The sequence below is a fragment of the Neofelis nebulosa genome, chromosome 5, assembly GCF_028018385.1.
Source record: "Neofelis nebulosa isolate mNeoNeb1 chromosome 5, mNeoNeb1.pri, whole genome shotgun sequence".
Taxonomy (NCBI): Eukaryota; Metazoa; Chordata; class Mammalia; order Carnivora; family Felidae; genus Neofelis; species Neofelis nebulosa.
The window spans coordinates 45,391,666-45,407,279 of record NC_080786.1 but is presented as its reverse complement, the minus strand read 5'-3'; positions in this window follow the sequence as shown (position 1 = coordinate 45,407,279).

Sequence of the window (15,614 nt, the reverse complement as noted above, 5' to 3'; positions counted from 1 at the left end):
CAGTGCGAAGCCTGTTTGGGATTCTGTATCTTCCTTTCTCTGGCCTTCCACCCCCACCCCCAACCTTCTCTCTCTCTGTCTCTAAATGAATGAATGAATGAACACTAAAAAAAAACCAAAAACTGCACTGGCTGAGTCACATGCTGCCTGGGACTTGAGTTGAGGGGTGGCCTCCTCCCTGGGTCTTGATTCTGTCTCTCCTGATCCCTCATTTCTTGTACTCTTTATATTTGCTCTCCTTCCCATTTTCCGAGGTGCGTCTTCTCACGTCCTGCTTGGGGCCGACTGTGACACTACAGGGTTAAAAATGTCCCCTCTCTCTTTCCCCTGCGTGCCTGCTAAATGCCACTTGGAACTGGAAAGAAAACAATCCACACTCAGCTAAGCTGCACCTACCTATCAGTCATCAAAAACAAAGCCTCTAAGGGGCGACTGGGTGGTGCAGTTGGTTAAGCGTCCGACTCTTGATCTCAGCTCAGGTAATGGTCTCACAGTTCGTGAGTTCAAGCCCCACATCAAGCTCTGTGCTGATACTGCAGAGTCTGCTTGGGATTCTGTCTCTACTTCTCTCTGACCCTCCCTTACTGTGCTTTCTCTCTCTCTTTCTCAAAATAAATAAACTTAAAAAATAAAATAAAATAAAAAATAAAGCCTATAAATAGGTTCCTTCCAGTTTTTGGTAATTTCCTCAGGAAACATAATTATTTTCAAATTGATCTGCCTTTGTTTTTTATTTCATTCTATAAATTGGTATGTAGAAATTCAGCTACCTCAAGAAAGGGAGGAAGCAAATCAATCAATCGTGTTCCTTTTTGTCCTGAAGAACCCAGTCCTCTATTCATAAAATTCTCATTAAAATATAGATAAACAGCTATAAAAATAACACACTGCACGTATCTTTGTGAAATAAACAGTGAAATCTGCTTATCAGAGATACTTCAAGTGAAGGGGTTTAAATGGCTTTCCAAGATATTCTATTGGAATTAGCCTAGAGAAAGAACAAGAGTATTAGGAAATCAAAAGTAAAGTGGTTATGCTCATCTTTGTTAAGGAGTTGAATGAGTCGAAACTACAATTATCTCCAAAGTAATACAACGGTGAAGGATTCCAGAACATGACAACTGAAAACGTAGGGCTCAATTATATTATTATTGCTATACACACTTGTCTTTGTCAATTCTTACAAACAAAACCAATCCAAGCGTGTTGGCACAGATAGAGCTTTCTCAATGTTTAATTCCTGGACCAGTAACATCAGCATCATCCAGCAAATTGTTAGAAATAAAAATTCTTGGAACCACCTCAGACCCACAGAATCAAAGCTCTAGGGGTAACGTCCAACAATCTAGATTTTGACAAGCTTTCTAGGTAATTCTGATGCATACTCAAGTTTGACTTGAATTCATTTTCCCCTAACACACAGAAACACCAGGTACCCCTACTTTTGTGTGAAGTCATACTGGTATATCTCCTTGTCCCATTAGCCCTACCTGGGTATGAGATGTCATTCTCTGCCTCTCTTAACTAGGGCCATGACAGAAATTGCTAACAGTTCCTCAGGATCCATTCCTTCCTTATCCCTCTTACTATTACAATCATCGCCCACCCCATTCCACCACAACTTTTAACCAGCCAAAGGGCTTTCCAACAAGAACTTACATATCTAATCCTCTCTTACCTCTAGATAGGACTAGGCAGATAATTAGTTTGGATCAAGAACACATGGATGGAAGTGATGTGGTCAACTTCCAGATTCTATTTTTTTAAAAAATCCCCAACTACCCGGTTGCCCTCCTCTTTCTCTTGCCCACCCCCATCCCAATCAGAATGCTAATATGGTTCTTTGGCTCTGAGGGTGAGGACCACATTGCTCTGGTGAAGCAACAAGGTACCCAACACCTGGGTCCTTGAATGCTTCGGGATCAGAGCTGCCTCAAGAACCTTAACTGCCTTCTTTTGGACTATTGTGTGAGAGAGAAAGAAATACACTGTGATTTTATTTGAACTGCTGTATTTCTCTCTGTTACAACCTAGTCTGTACTTCCTCAGTGGGTAGAGCTTCCTTCCCAGAGCTTTAGTCTTATTTCCTTTCCTAAAGCTGAGAGACTTCATGCACTCAATCCCATAAATCCACCTTCCACATATATATATTCCCACCCAAGACAGCTGACACTTTACACAAAGGACTTCTTCCTCTAGTAATGATGGGCTTGGTAATTTGGACCAACTTGCCCACTGAGGACCTCTACAAAAGCCAGACATGTCCATTTAATTTTTTAAAAGTCTACTTAAAGTCACCAAAGAGGTAACAATAACAAGGCAGTTTAATAACTAAGTTAATGGAGAAGGGGGAAATCCAAAGTAGTACTTTGGGGCTTGCTTTTTCCCTGAGCACTTGCCAATTCTAGGAGAGGTGACTGAGAGGATGAGAAAGATTTCTGACAGCCTTGGGGGCACCTGGGTGGCTCATTCGGTTAAGCATCCGACTTTAGCTCAGAGTTCAGCTCATAGCTCGTGAGTTTGAGCCCCATGTCGGACTCTGTGCTGACAGCTCAGAGCCTGGAGCCTGCTTCAGATTCTGTCTCCCTCTCTCTCTGCCCCTTCCCTGCTGGCACTCTCTCTTTCTCAGATAATAAACATTAAAAAAAAATTTTTTTAAAGATTTCTGATAGCCTTGAATGGACTAAGGAAATTTTAAAAAGTGAGAGAGCCCATCAAGTATGGGAGAGAGGTGCTGGTAACTCCTACACTTGAGACTGGGACGCTGAAGGCTGCATTCCAAGCATAGGATGAAATTGAAGTAGAATAATCCTTGTTGGGGCGCCTGGGTGGCTCAGTCGGTTGAGCGGCCGAATTCGGCTCAGGTCATGATCTCGCGGTCCATGAGTTCGAGCCCCGCATCGGGCTCTGTGCTGACAGCTCAGAGCCTGGAGCCTGTTTCAGATTCTGTGTCTCCCTCTCTCTGACCCTCCCCCGTTCATGCTCTGTCTCTCTCTGTCTCAAAAATAAATAAACGTTAAAAAAAAGAATAATCCTTGTTAAAGGGTGCCTCTGTGGCTCAGTCGGTTAAACCTCAACTTCGGCTCAGGGCATGAGTTCATGGTACGTGAGTTCAAGCCCCCCATTGGACTCTCTGCCGTCAGTGCAAGCCTGCTTCAGATCCTCTCTCCCCCTCTCTCTGCCCCTCCTCCTCCTCTCTCTCTCAAAAATAAACATTAAAAAAAAAAAAAAAAAAGAATCCTCATTAGCGATGCAATCTAGCTTTGAATCACCATAATCACTGAAATTGGATTAAGGTAATCCTGGATTATGAGCATTCCTAGGTTCCCTCTTGGAGCAAATGGAATTCCTCTCCAGAGAAAGATTATATTATATAAAAACCTCACATTACTTCTACGATTTTTTCAAATAACAATGTCTGGCACATGATAAAAAAAAATAACCAGGTATTATGGTGACAGATGGTGGCTACATTTGTGGTGAGCATAACATAACATATAGTATATTGAATATATAGTATATTGAATACAGTATATTGAACATATAGTAATATCGTACGCCTAAAACTAATGTAACGTGTATGAACTATGTAAAAAAAGGAAAAAAACCCAGGTACTTAAAGAGACAAGACTATATGACCGATAACAACAAAATGAGGAGAGAAAGAAACAACAGAAACAAACCTAGAGGGTTCTGAATATTGGAGCTACTGGACATAAGCTTAAAAATAACTATGCTCACAAGGTTAATAGAGACCAGAGGCAGGCTGAATTTCAAGAGGGGATCTGAAAATATAAAAAAGGACACAGCAGAGTCTGTTTCTTTTTTCCTAGAATTTCTAGAATTCTAGAGTTTCCAAAAAGAATTCGGGATGTCCAAGGATTAGGAAACTGTGGGCTGACTCCTGATCATGGAGAGAGATTTTGAGGTCATCCCCACCGAAATCCCAGGACATGGGTTCTCCTCAAGAAAGACGAGTAGAGACAAGGAATGTCGGGTCACCAATAATAATCATTGCCCACCTGAAAGCTTTATAATGACAGTGACAGAGAGTGGATAGCTAATAAAATTAAATAAGGGGACATGTAAACTTTCAGGAAGTTTCCAAATTAAACTCATCCTTAGTAAAGAACTTCAATGACCTATATTTTCCTCTCTACTTAGCCATGTTTTTTTTTCCTACACAGCCCCTGCTTTTTGTTTTCTCAGTTTTTTGGTCTCTGGAAATCCCAGACCCCGTCTGCTCTCAACTGCTGTGCACTCAAAACCTAAGCTCCCACAACTTTCCCACTGAGTCACCCAGTGGAAGGAACTTCCGACTCCGTAAATGGGTTGATGGAACAAGCCCCTGGGCAGTCTCTCCCACCCCAGGCCCAAAGATCTGAGGTTATTTCCTCACCTCTGGAAAGAGCAGAACACATTTCTACTCCTTCCTCCTCCTCTTTCTTCCACTGCTTCTCTCCACCGCCCCACACCCACCAAGGGACACAAGGACTGAAGGGGCGCAGAGAGCTTTCCAAGGCTTCTGTGAGGCCTCTAACATTTAGGCTTATGGAGAGGATCTCCTCCCATCTCCTGAGGGAAGGAAAACCCCATAGGGCTGTGCTTGAGAGGGAAGGGGACTGGGTCCCCCAGGCCACAAGTTGGGGACATAACAGAAGCTCCTCAGCATGATGTGGGTATTTAACTTTAAAAATGACCCAGGTGGTATTGTAAATGTATATTTCTTCCAAAAATATCTATATAGAGGTGAATACAGAGCTAAAGTTTAAAGGGCTTCTTCACTCTCCCCACCCCCAACTCATTCCTACTCCTCAGGGGTATTTGTTTCTAAGATTAAAAAAAAAAAAATAAGCCCTCTCCCATATGTATGTGCATACACGTGTTTATCTCCAACCATACCTCGATGCTACCATATCTGATGAGTGTCAAACGTGCGTTTACTTATTACTTTCCAGAAGTTCCAGCTACTGCACTATTAGGCTACAACAGAAAACCACTTTTAGTTCTATTGCCATACAACAAACCACCGCGAAACTTAGGGACTTCAAAGCAACGACAAACTCACCATTTTAGTTAGTTCCCGGTAGCTCGGCTGTGCGGGGCCAGACGATACATCCCCGTGGGCAGCTGGTGGGTGACCTGAAGTTCTCATTCACATTTGGCCGGTTTGCGGGCTAGCAGGTGCAAGGGCCCTCAGTCGCACCAGCTTGTCCCAGCTCCACGCGGTCTCACGTCCTCCAGCAGGCTAGCCCAGGCTTCATCACAGGGCGATCTCAGAGTTCCCAGCGGCAAAAAGGGCCAAGCTGCCTAACGAGGGCTCTGGGCTTCCTTCCACGCACATCGTGTTTGCTAACGCCCCATTGGCCAAAGCAAGTCACACGACCAAACCCAGATTCTGGACTGGAGAAATGGGCGCACTGCTTGCTGGGAGGAGCAAAATTACATTGCGAAGGAGTGTATGGACCCGGAGGGAGGGACTTTGCAGCCTATTCAAGCCACCGGACTCCCTGAGGGCACGTGGAGGGTACCTGGGAATTCCTCGAGAGGTCTCTCCTGGAAGCTGGATCATCTGGTCAGAAGCGCAAGCAGCTCCGATGTTGAGGGGAAAAGCACACCCTTCTTGAGATCCTTTGTGCTCTGGAAAATGTCTTTCCTCAAGTGCCAGACTCAGGAGAGAAGGCTGACAGGAGTTCTGGGTCTGAGAGGTGGTGGATCCTGGGACCTGGTCTGGGGCTGTTATGACGGAACGAAGGGGCTAAGAGCTGTATGTTTATGAATTTAAGTAAGGGGCATTTAACAACCAGGGAGTGGATTATCCTCTCTGCAAAGCCCAGGGAGGCAGCCTCTGTCAGGTGAGTTAATTTCAGGGCTTAAGTGATTAACTGGGAAAAGAAAATGTGACCATTTTCACACCAGGTTTGTGCAGTTTATACTAATTATACATATTTTAGTTGACTTTTCATCATTAAAACTTGTCCTAAGGGCACCTGGGTGGCTCAGTCGGTTGAGCATCTGACTTCAGCTCAAGTCGTGATCTCATGGTTCGTGGGTTCCAGCCCCACGTCGGGTTCACTGCTGTTGGCACGGAACGTGCCTGGATCCTTTGCCCCCTCTGTCTCTGACTCTCCCCATCTCTCAAAACACACACACACACACACACACACACACACACACATACATACATTAAAAAAAAAAAAAAAAACTTGTCCTGATGGGTTTACTTTGAGAAATTTGCCAAGGTGTACACTTATCGTTTGTACACATTTCTATGTGTATATTTTAATTACAAGCTTGTATTTTTTAAAAATTGCCCCCAGGTTGAGCATAACAGCACTAAGGACATTCTTGTGTTTTCGTGAAGATAATATTGCCCTGGGAGCCAGATGACTTGAGTTGTGGCCTTCATGTTGCCACTAACTAGTTCTGGGAGAAGAGAAACCACCAAGCTTCTCGGAGCCAGAGTTGTTCACCTGTAAAGTGAGAGATTATAAATCATACCTGAAACCCATTTAATTTTATGTGATCCACCTCCTTTTATTAAAAACCTACTAGGCCATCAGGACACATCGGAGGATAAGACAGATACGTTTCCTGCCCTAATGGGACTTACAACTTAGTAAGTACAGACAGAGAAGTACACAAGCAGAAACTGCCTGTGATCCGTATCATCTCCTGAAAGGAGTAGCACAGGGGAATGGGGGGGTGGGGGAGCCTTGTGGAAATCATGAAAGATGAGTGAGGTGAGTGAGGTGAGTGAGCTAGGTGAGGCACAGGGGAAGAGCACACGGGTAGTGGGAACAGCATGCTACGGGTCCCGAGAAGAGAGATGACAGGACGCATCTAAGGAACGAAAGACGTTGGGTAGAACCTGAATGCGGGAGTGGGTAAAGGCCTTACAAGACACAGCTGGAGAAGTAGGGGCCTGCAGCTCATTAGATCAGCCTGCACCTGAACCCTGGCTGACCCATTCGCCAGCAGAAGTCCCTCACAGGACAGAGTGAACATGTAAACACCACCCAGAGACCTGAAACACCCTCAAAGGACCTCTTTGATACAAAAAGGCCATATGCCTTACTCCCCCCCCCCCCCATTAAACCCACAGTAGGAAATAAAGCAAGATTTTGAACCCCATGGCAAGCTACTGCTTCCATGTGTAAGGCCTGATGCATTATCAACACTTACTTGAGTCAACGGATGAAATAAAAACGGTAATCCAAAAAATGAGAAAACCTGCCCATATCTCCCCTGCTCATAGATGTTGTACCTCCACAATTTTCCTGCATATAACATTCATCTAGGGTCAGCTGACATTTATTAAGTCGCTCATTTGCTAAAAACCACTGGGACAGGAAGGAACTAACGAGTGGATGAGAGTCTGATCCAACAAGTAGTTTATTATCAACCTGCCACTTCCTTCTCAGGCCATAAATACGCTTGAGTATTTATTATCTGTACCTTTAAATCTCTCTTTTCTTGACCGCAATTATTTTTCAGATCACTGACAAGCTTTGAAAGAGGCATCTACATGACTGCCCCCACCCACAAGCTGTTACTGCATTCTAATTGCAAGACTAAAAATGTAAATAGAGGGGCGCCGGGGTGGCTCAGTCAGTTAAACATCTAACTCTTGATTTTGGCTCAGGCCCACATCCGGGCTCTGAGCTGACAGTGCAGAACCTGCTTGAGATTCTCACTCTCTCTCTCTGTCTTTCTCAAAAATAAGTAATAAATTAAAAAAAAAAACTTTAAAAAATGTAAATAGATAATGCAATATTTACAATGTGCCAGGAGCTGTTCTAGCTTATTACATAATTAACTCATTGAACCCTCATGACTGGCCTATAAAACAAGTATGAAGCATATTAGTGCCCACTTCATGGGCTTGTCAGGAGGATTAACGATCGCTCCTGTTAATAGTTAACAGTCTCCGTGTGCAGACTGAGGCATGGAGAAGATAGGTGTCTTAGGTCACGCAGCTGGTCAGCTTCAAGGCGATCGTTTAAACCCAAGTAGTCTTGTTCCTCGAATCCATGCCCTTAGCCATTTTACTATTGTGTTTCTCAGTAACACCACCTGCCAAGTGTTCTGCGGAGCTCCAAAGAGTCCTCTAAGAAGGCCATGCCTAGGTTCCAGGAAAGGAGTCAGGGGGTATTATGAAGGGAAGGCAGACTTAAGCACGGCCATGACACCCATGAAAATGCCCTGCTCAGTCCCTGCTGCTAAGGGAGGGGTGGAGGGTGGCAGACTGATGGCTCCAGCTGCAGCACTGTGAATCCCATACCACATTCACCGTAAGTCGTACCTCCCAGCCAAAGACTGAGTGTAGTAGGGATACCAGGACAGGCCTATTCCTGCAAGATGCAGACTGCCTGACAGTCAACATTGGCTCGGGGGCTCCCGTTGGCTTTGCCGAACTTCCAGAGAATTGTACTGCTGGCTAACAGTCTTCCACCTAGCCTGCCTGCCTTCCTTCCCCATCTCCTGCACAGGGTTCACACCTGCAATATAATTGGATGACTCTCCCAGCCTCTTCCGGCTCCTTCTCCCCTTTTCTTCTTAGACCTTTCCCCATCTTGGTGTATACCTCTTGGAGAATCCAAACGAACACAAAGCTCCTGAAGGATGAGCACACTTCTGCCATGTCCCTGAAACTGCCCTTACAACATCAGTAATCTAGTCACCAAGATCCAGTAGTCTTTTCTCAGGCCTTGGTCACCACCTCTGGCACAACGGCTCATCCGAAATCTTGGCTCCTTTGTTTCCTTCAAGGTAGATGTTGTGGACTGAATATTTGTGCCTTCCCCAGATCCCTATGCTGAAGCCCTAATTCCTGATGACATCTGGAGATAAGGCCTCAAAGGAATCAAAGCTAAGTGAGGTAAAAGGGTGGGGCCAGGGTCCGATAGGATTAGTGTCCTTATAAGAGGAGACAGCAGGGGCGCCTGGGCGGCTCGGTTGGTTGAGCGTCCGACTTCGGCTCAGGTCGTGATCTCGCGGTCTGTGAGTTCGAGCCCCGCGTCGGGCTCTGACAGCTCAGAGCCTGGAGCCCGTTTCGGATTCTGTGTCTCCCTCTCTCTGTGACCCTCCCCCGTTCATGCTCTGTCTCTCTCTGTCTCAAAAATAAATAAACGTTAAAAAAAAAAAATTATTAAAAAAAAAAAAAAATAAGAGGAGACACCAGAGAGCCCAATCCCACTCCACTGTGCTCACGCAGCCAAGAAGAAAAGGCCAAGTGAAGACCGGGGGAGAAGCAGCCATCTGCAAGGCAGGAAGAGGGCTCTCACTAGAAACCAAATTCGCTGACTCCTTGGTCATGACTTCTAGCCTCTACAACTGTGAGAAAATTAATTTCCGTTTTTTCAGCCAACCACTCTGTGGTATTTTATTATAGCAGCTCTAAGTGACTGATATCGTGGGAAAACCTAGTCCTCCAGTAGGTGAGAGGAGAAGGCTTTCCTTTCTCCCAGGGTCAGAAGTCTGAAATGAATCTTCGGGACTAAAGTCTGCCATGTTGGCAGGGCTGGTTCCTTCTAGAGGCTCTAAGGGAGAATTTGGCAAAAATAAAAGAGGATGATGTGATGGAGGCCTGGGGGTGCCACTTGAGGTCAGACACGAACGAGGAGGAACCACACGTGCAGAGAGCTGAGGGCAGGGTGAGAGCAAGAGCCCGGAGGAGGAAACAGCTTCATGTATTGGTTTCCTGTTGCTGCTGTAATAAATTACCACAAACATACTGGCTTAAAAGACTACTGATTTACTATCGTACAGATGGAATTGCTTATTCATCTGTTTCATTCCTTAACGCCTTCTTGTAACTTCCTTCCAGAATATAAACTTCATGAAGGCAAGGGTCTGGTCGGTCTTACTCCCAGCTGTATCCTCAGAGACTAAAGCACCGAGATCAAGTATTTGTTGGATAATTCTCTAACTGGATGCGAAAAATGAGGGAGTCAACTGAGGTACATCTACTTGATGTAATATAAAAATTAAATGACGAGAATGTTTACAACATCATGTTAAAAGGATGGAAAGCATGATACAAAATTATGTATACTCACAAGATGTAAAACAAATATATGAAAAAAGGTGACCGAAAGAAAATACCTCTAAATGTTAATAGCGTTTGTTTCAGGTTGCTAGAAATATGGATAGGATTTGTTCCCCCTTTTGTTTTTATTTTCTGCATTTCCAGATTTTTCTGTAGCAGCATGTATTATTACTTTGCAAATATCTGGGGCTCTGGGTTAGATATAATCTACCAGGTCATACCGGGTAATGGCTGCCTCTTTCCTGAGTGTCTCCTGATTCCCCTCCCCTTGATCCCTACCCAGGAGCAATCTGGTCAAGCTCTAGGACATCCTCTGTGCCTGTCTGGCAGTAGGCTACTTGTTTCAGCTTCTGGTATAGTTATTTGGGAACTTGTCACATCTCCCCTCTGTCTCTCCTTCCCAAAGGCAGAAGCCTTCCTTACTCGTTTCTGTATTCCCTGCAGTATTTCTTTGGCCCTTGGGCTGTACTTCAAACATACTGCCCATCACCATAACCTTTTATCTCTCCTTTTTCGCTTCTCCCTGATCTTGCTCTCCCATAATCTGTAGAGTCTAGCAGTCTAGTCTAAATGTAACCACGCCTTGCTCAGAGCCTCCAACGGCTCCCCATCTTCCTCAGAGGGAAAAGACAAAGGCCCTTAACAATTGATCACTTGCTTCCTCCATTCCAGCCACACTGCCCCCCTCCCCTCTCCCCACGCCTGAAACACTCTTCCCCCTCTTTCCAGAGATCCCCCTGATAGCTCCCTCGCTTACCTCAGGCCTCTGCCCTTCTAGAGAGGTCTTCTGTGCCCACCTCCATAAAAAGGCAACTATTCCTGCCCGCAACTCTGCACCCCTCCTACACACATTCACTTTATGTTTCTCCATAGCGCTTATGACCTTCAGACATACTATTTATTGTACGGTTCTTCTCAATCTAAGCACCATGAGTGACAGCAGAAACCATCTACACCGCTGCTTCCCCAGGGCCTGAAACAGTGCCTACTCTACAGCATCCCCTCGATACATATTTTTTGAATGAGTGAATTACTGAGTATACTAAATGAGAATGAATGAATGGATGAATGGGGAGTTGCGTAGGAGGCAGGAAGGAAAGGGATGGCCCAGGAGTGGTTAGTTTCACCAAGGAAGGGCGTCTCCTGCCTTGTAACTGCAGGGACAGTCCAGAGACAAGAAACAAGAAATAGAATTAGGCTTACAGATTGAAAGGGATGGAATCAAAAGGGCTATAAAGCCAGGCTTGACCTCAAAAGAACACAGTGAGAAGATATGAAGCCAGGGAGGAGAGGGCAGGAGGATTTAGGGACTTAGGGGTAGAGAAAGTGTTTGCTAGGGCACATTTCCCAAAGGCAGTCTCTGCAGCATGCATAGCAATTGGGAAGAGTGTTTGATATAAAATATTAAAGGGAAAGATAAAGTAGACGTCACTGCTAATTAAAAGGCATTAAACATGCTTTCAGAAATCATCTTGTGAAAGGAGCTTGTGGGAAAGGAGGGGGGATCTGACATTTACAAAGATGCCCCTCATAGCTCATTATTATGGTCTGAATGCTGTGTGCTCCCAAAAGATCCTATGTTGACATACTAAATAAAGCCCAATGTGATGGTATTAGGAGGTAGGGCCTTTGGGAGGCGCTTGGGTCCTGAGGGTAGAGCCCTGGTGAATGGGATTTGTGTTCTTATAAAAGAGACCCCCATAGAGCCCCTTCCCCTTCCAGCACCTGAGGACAGAGCAAAAAAATCAGAGGTCTATAAACCTGGAAGCTGGCTCTCACCAGGCACCAAATCTCTCACTGCCTCAATCATGGACTTGCAAATGTTTAGAACTATGAGAAATAAATTTATGTTGTTTTAAGCCACTCAGTCTGTGGTATTTTGTTATAGCGGCCAAAATAGACAAAGACACTAATCAGCCCTCATCAAGGCTGTGGGTCTTTGCTATTGTTCCTTCACTGTGAATGAGAGCGATGCTTACCAAAAGCATTCTGAAGAGACCCTGTGCTTTCTTTCTGAATTGAGAGCTATCTTTGCATGCAAATATTGTTTGCACTGGGCAAAAATTTTCTCTCTTGCCTTTCTCAATGTGGATGTATTCATGGCAGTCTTCAGAAACACAATGGTAAATAGAAAGAGAAACAATATACCAACTGATGACAACAGAGAACAATTACATAGAACTATATACTTTTGATAGGAGAAAAAAAAGTTTTAAATCAACTTAGCATTGGAAGCACCTAAAACATTTTAGAGATTACATAAAAGTGACAGTATTTTCTTTTTTTTTTTTTTAAATTTTTTTTTCAACGTTTTTTATTTATTTTTGGGACAGAGAGAGACAGAGCATGAACGGGGGAGGGGCAGAGAGAGAGGGAGACACAGAATCAGAAACAGGCTCCAGGCTCCGAGCCATCGGCCCAGAGCCCGACGCGGGGCTCGAACTCACGGACCGCGAGATCGTGACCTGGCTGAAGTCGGACGCTTAACCGACTGCGCCACCCAGGTGCCCCAGAAGTGACAGTATTTTCTAAACAAAACTATGGGGGCCCAAAGGTAAAATACAAGATTCGTTCTTAAAAAGAAAAATATTTTAATGACATGCATGTAATATAATAACAATAGTAATTAAAGTTTATCTCAAAATAGCTCTGTGAATAAGGCAGTTCAGAAATCTCAAATCAGGGGACCAAGGCTGAATAAGCTGAGTCAGTTAGCGAGGGGTGGTGCCTAGTTCTCAAATCCCAAGCCCCCAACTCCAGTGAGGAGGGGGGGAAGGGGAAAGGGGGGAGGGGACCAATAACGGCTCAGTGTCATCTTGTCTCTGATTGGCCAAAAGAGGGAATGATGTTTCATTGCAGAAGATAAATTGTTCTTTGTAGAGTAAGTGGATCCAAGGGAAGGGATTCCTATGACTTTCAGAATGGCCTTAACAGAGGGTCTACATATGGCTTCCTTAAAAATGAATTCACTGCACAATTGGAAAGATACTATAGCAGCCACAGAACCAAGCCTGGGGGGGGGGGGGGGCGGGGGGCAGACAACTCATCATAAGTGCAAGCGTTTTTACCCTTGCTCTCTCCAGCCCCGCAGTCACACCCACATACTGATTTCCATTCTGCTCTCTGAGGACCCTGGGAACAAACAAGCTTGCCTCCTCTAGAACAAATCACTTCCCCATGTACAAGTAGCTGGTGAATTTCATGACCTCTAAGGTCCCTTCCAGCATCAAAATGCTTTTATTGCCCAGAAAGGGTTGGGCTTTTTTTTTCTTTCTTTCTTTCTTTTTTTTTTTTTTTTTTAATACCACTTAACTTATTTGTACCTCGACCTCTCTACCGCACCTCCCTGTGCTGGCCCTATTTGCCCGCCCCCCCCCCCCCCCCCCCCCCCCCCCCCCCGAGCCTGGCTGGAATGCTTTTAAATGCTTTTTCCGCTCCTCTCCAAACACCCACACTTTACCCTTCCTTCCAGAGCAGCTCAACTGTCTTCTCTCATCTGTACCAACTGCTCTGCTAGCCTATGAGTTATCTCCTTCTTCCAACAATATTCTGTGCATTTTCTCTCTGACTCTCTAGAGCGCATGGTCGGTTTTGTGTCTTCACGTGACCTGCTCCGCCCCAGCACCCCACAGCTTGCCAGACTCCTGCTACATGCACAGGTACCCCAAGAGGTAGTGAAGAACCATGCCTCTCCCATTCACTGCCATGGCCTAGCACCAAGCAGAGGGCTAGCTCATAGTGCTCATGAAATATTGGACAGTCATAAAATATTGCTCAGTGATTGCAGACACCTAAATTCTCACTTCCTGCTCCCTTGAGAGCCCTGTGAGTACAAGTCTTCTGGGCCGGAAAGCTCACACATAGAATTCCCTGATGCCATGAACCGACCCAATATTCACAGCTAGATCTCATTATTATTACAAGCTGGTCTGACACAGCCAGGCCATTTGGTTTTCTTGTTGGACAGAAACACTCTTGAAGAATAACAACCTCAGACAAGATGCTATAGTCTGAATGTGTCCTCTTAAAATTCTTATGCTGAAACCTAATTTCCATTAGGTTTGGTATGGTTTCCATCAGGTGACGGTATTTAGAGGTGGGGCCTTTGGGAGGTGATTAGGTCAGATGGGCAGAGTCCTCATGAATGGGATTTGTGTTCATATAAAAGAGGCCCCAGGGAGTTTCCCTTGTTCCTTCTGCCACCTGAAGACAGAGCCCAAAGACAGAGGTGTATGAGGCAGGATGCAGATTCTCACCAGACATCACTTCCGCCCGATCTTGTTCTTCCCAGCCCCTAGAATTTCTGTTGTTTATAAGCCACACTGCCTATGGCTGCTATAGCAGCCCAAACTAAGCAATACACAGGTTACTGGGACACCATGATAAAATGAAACAAAGCCACTTCATAATTTTGTCTAAGCATAAAAATAAGGTCACTGTGCCACGACCGAACACTCCATCGTAGAATTGCCCCCACTTTGACAGCATCCAACTTAGAGCAGAACCCTGCTTGCTTAGACCATCTCCCAAATCATCTAACCAAAGCCTAGACCCTGGAGGTTCTTTCTACCGTTTTCTTACTAAGACACCTTGCTGTAATAGGGGATAACTTATTTAACTACCTGTGTGTTCCTGATGGTCTTTGGCTGAAATGCACTGACAGTTGTAGGCTGTCATTTCACATTCACGGATACCCACAAGCAAGTTAGGGGCAAAGTTGTACTAGTCCCAATTTACACAGAGGGAAAGCGAAGCTGAAAGACGTCAGGTGATTTAAGAGCTCATACAAGGAGACTTCTAGGCCTCATACTGTTCACTTAACCTAAGAATCAGTCCAGGCCCTTTTTACAACACCCAGATATCTTCAGCCACAGAAAATCTTTGCTTTCTTTACCTTTGCTTTCTTTACCTTAGAAGTCAAACAGCAGCAACACAATCCCTCCCGCCAGGAACATTTCTCAGTCTTGAAAGGCCTTTGAAAGGAAGCTGAACTCTGCACTGAACATGTACATTCCAGCCTGGGTGGTAAGTAAACAGATGTCCATTATACCTTATACTGTATTCCTCTTTGTGTGTGTACAAACATTTTAACAAAAATACAGTGAACTGGAAACAAAGACCCAGAAAGACACAGGTGTTACCTAGGTAGCCAGATGTCTCAGGCCTTGCAACAAGAACGACTGGGTCTAGAGGGAGACACCCATCTCAGGCACAGAATTTAAACGGCATCAAAAATCTCATTAATCAAGATAAATAATGAAGGCAATATCTTAAAAAATCAAATCAGCAAACTCCCACCCGTGCCTGATCTTATTATAAAGTTTTATCGTTAAGTTTGAATAAGCATGTGTCTACTGAAAAACCAAAGTCCAGCGTCAGCAATACCAACTGGCCTAACAGCGTCCATCTCTGGTAGCCTCTACCCCAAACAAAGAAACAACGCTCCAAAGGAGGGAGGAGGAAAGGGAGATCAGTTCGCCACATGCTGTGAGGGGTCTCCGTGACCCCGGAAAGGAGGTGAGAAAGAAGCTTGCAGAGGTCCTGGCTCCTTAGCGGCTCTCTG